The sequence below is a fragment of the Trachymyrmex cornetzi genome, unplaced genomic scaffold, assembly GCF_001594075.2.
Source record: "Trachymyrmex cornetzi isolate Tcor2-1 unplaced genomic scaffold, Tcor1.1 scaffold1990, whole genome shotgun sequence".
Taxonomy (NCBI): Eukaryota; Metazoa; Arthropoda; class Insecta; order Hymenoptera; family Formicidae; genus Trachymyrmex; species Trachymyrmex cornetzi.
Genome location: NW_017296625.1, coordinates 26,390 through 29,985, shown reverse-complemented (window position 1 = coordinate 29,985; position 3,596 = coordinate 26,390). Strand labels below are relative to the sequence as shown.

The 3,596-nt window shown below is 33.1% G+C and overlaps 1 pseudogene; it reads right to left on the bottom strand.

Annotated features, from left to right (window-relative positions):
- Positions 1-370: 370 nt before the first annotated feature.
- Positions 371-3,596, bottom strand: part of LOC108759620 (uncharacterized) — a 4,888-nt pseudogene continuing 1,662 nt past the window's right edge.

Here is a 3,596-nt window from a genome sequence, read left to right as displayed (position 1 = left end):
GTGACCGATGGGTGCATTCGTTACGCGGCGATGCATCGCATTGGTGTTATGCATTTTTATTAATTTTCCGTGGGTCTGCGGGTTTTTCCTGCAGCTGCGTCAAGGTCGGTTGTTATCTTTAATTATTCCTTATCCCTTAGTATCGATGGTTTGTTGTTAAAGTGCATTCTTGCATTGGTTTTAGTATTTATACTTTGGCGCAGGCGCAGTATGCGCGACGGTTTCGGTGGCTTGGCCTATAGCTGTACGCGCTTGTAGTCGGCACGTATTATATTGGTTCGCTATATTCCGTGCTCGCGCTTGCTTGGTAAACGAACGGGGCGCTATATTGTCGGCGCACCGGACGTTAGAGATATAAAACTCATTTTACCTATCAATCCTTCCCGGATCCATTCCTTAAAACGTAAAATTTAACTGGTCATACGAATTACGATGTCATCTATGCTCAGTTTCAGGAGTAAATTTGGTAAGATCGTAACAAAGCTTTGAAATATTTTTTCTCTATCAAACGAAACAAATAATAATTAGCGACCGTCTACTAAGTTAATTATACTCTATCTCACATATTCCTAAATGAGTGCTCTACAAAAATTAAATTATCCACCGTTTACAGTTTTTACTTTTTATTTAAAACAATTACCTGTACAACTCATTTAAATTGCTGTTCAACATAATGTCACCAAAAATACAAATGCGATTGCAATTATTTCTTAGGCAAACGGAAGATGCTTCAATAATCAGTCTTAAAATATGATTCAAATTAATACAGTTGCTATATCAAACTGGTCCAGCTTTCAAAAATAAAGTTTTTAGTAATTTAGTCAGTTGAGGTAAAGTCGACGAGTCGCACCAATTTTCAATAATACCTGAAAACGAATTTCGTAAAAAAGATCTCATACATAATAATAATTAGATAATAATATTACTTGTATTTGTTATATATAATACTTAAGAATAGATATGCAATAATTCCTGACAGACTTGGGAAATTGTTCGTTGCAGTTAAACAAAGATGTAAACCATATGTGAATCTGACAAAGTTTCAAATTTTGTTCCAAATCTTCTTCCGTAAATTCTATTTGAGAAAAATCTTTTTGACGTTTTCTGAATTGCTATACCAAACTGATCCAGCTTTCAAAAATAAAGTTTTTAATAGTTTAGTCAGTTGAGGTAAAGTCGACGAGTCGGACCAATTTTTAATAATATCTGAAAATGAATTTCGTAAAAATGGCTTTATTCATAATAATAATTACTTGTGTTTGTTACATATAATATTTCAGAATGGATATACGATAGCTCCTGACAGACTTGTGAAATGGAAAATTGTTCGTTGCAGTTAAACAGAGATGTAAACCATACGTGAATTTGACAAAGACCTAAATTTTGTTCCAAACATTCGTACGTAAATTCCATTTGAGGAAAATCTTTTTGACGTTTTCTGAATTCATTAATAAGAAGCTTTATTTTACCACAACTTCAAAAACGTACCTTTAAACCAACGCTTCATACGTTTAACGCTATAATCATCCTGATCCAACGTATCAATGTATTCCACAATTAATTGCATAATTACAATTCTTTCTTAGGCAAACGAGAAGATGGTTCAATAATCAGTCTTAAAGTATGATTCAAATTAATACAGTTGCTATGCTGAACTGGTCCAGCTTTCAAAAATAAAGTTTTTAGTAGTTTAGTCAGTTGAGGTAAAGTTGACGAGTCGCACCAATTTTGAATAATACCTAAAAATGAATTTCATAAAAAAGGCCTCATACATAATAATAATTAGATAATATTACTTGTGTTTATTATAGTATATAATACTTCAGAATGGATATGCAATAGCTCCTGACAGACTCAGTTAAACAGAGATGTAAATCATATGTGAATTTGACAAAGTCCCAAATTTTGTTCCAAACATTCTTCCGTAAATTCCATTTGAGAAAAATCTTTTTGACCTTTTCTGGATTCATTAATAAGAGGCTTTACTTTATCACAAGGAAACCTCAGCAAGAAATTTGTCATATATGCATCATGAAACGTATCTTCAAACCAACGCTTTATACGTTTAACGCTATAATCATCCTGATCCAACATATCAATGTATTCCACAATCAATCCCATAATTACAATAGTTTTCAATAATACAGCTGTTTGCTCAAAATTTTAATCTCTGTGTAACTCAACTTTCTCATCTGTACATACTTCGAGCCAAATATCAGACATTAGTGGCATCAATAAATTCTATAGGTAAGGTTTCGTTCTCATTATCTTTCGAGATCATATCTTCATCAAGATTCACAAATGGAGGCATAATCGATCGTGTACCTGTACAAAGTTTCCTGTAGTTAACAAAAAATAGAAGTAAATTCCTGTAGTTAACAAAAAATAGAGATAAATAAATTAGCTAAACATTCCAGAACTTTAATTCTCCATTTTACATTACTTTTGGAATGTAACATTGTTATTAATTGTGCCACAGGGCTACCTTCATCATTTTATGTAACCTACAACATACATACCCAAAAATTAGGTAATATTTTATGATTATCTTTCCCCGCGCACTATTACAAATTTGTACAAGCACATCTAAGAAAAGTAGAGAATCTTCTTTCATACGTGGATCGATATGTGTCATTGCACAGCTCAGAGTCTGACAGTTGAAAAATTCTGGAAATACATTACAAGTTACATAATAATGTACGTACAAGGTCGAATCATAACGCATTAAACAATTAGATTTATGCAAGACATTAACATTCGGTAATTGTTGAATTTAGTCCCCTCATCTCCTCGAGGTTGATAAAAAATAAAATAGATTCATTTGTATTTTTGCATTACATAAAAAATGTGTCGCTTTGCTCCGCGAACCGAGTTATTAATTGTTATTAATTAAAGTTGACAAATATCTAGATTAGGAAATCTGTTGAATCGATGGCATAGATTAAACAAATTTTCTGCTTTACAGACAAATATTTAACCAAGACAAATACTCTGTTGTAAATATAACAAAAACTCTGCTGTAAAAATAAAAACAAAGAATGTGATTTTAAAGCAGAGAATTTGTGTAATTGAAGCAGAAAATATTTATTTTAGTTTCAATTACATGTTCTCATGTCCTTCTATGCCATCGATGTGACGGATTTCCTAACTTGAATAGTGATCAACTTTAACGATTAATATATCTCGGTCCACGAGGTAAAGCGATACATTTTTTTTGCCAGATTCGTTCATTTCGTGCAAAAACGTGTCGAGCAAGTCTAATGTGTGTATGTAGAAGCAGAAAATCACTTACGTGTTCCTCTATGCCATCGATGTGACGGATTTCCTAACTTAACCTAATCATCAACCACAGAAAACAGACACACCAACTGTGATGTGACCATGCACATTGCCAGCGCCACATTTGCCTTTTGCGCCAAAAATTCCAAAAGGACATTACCCCCACCACTTCGTAGCGGCGACGACGACGACGTCGACGATGACAATGACATTTCTTAATATATAAAAGTTTTAGATTCGTATTTTGCGTCGCAATATCTCCGCTAGTAGAGCATGTAGAGAAAAAATAAAAACACTTTCATTATATATCCCGAGTG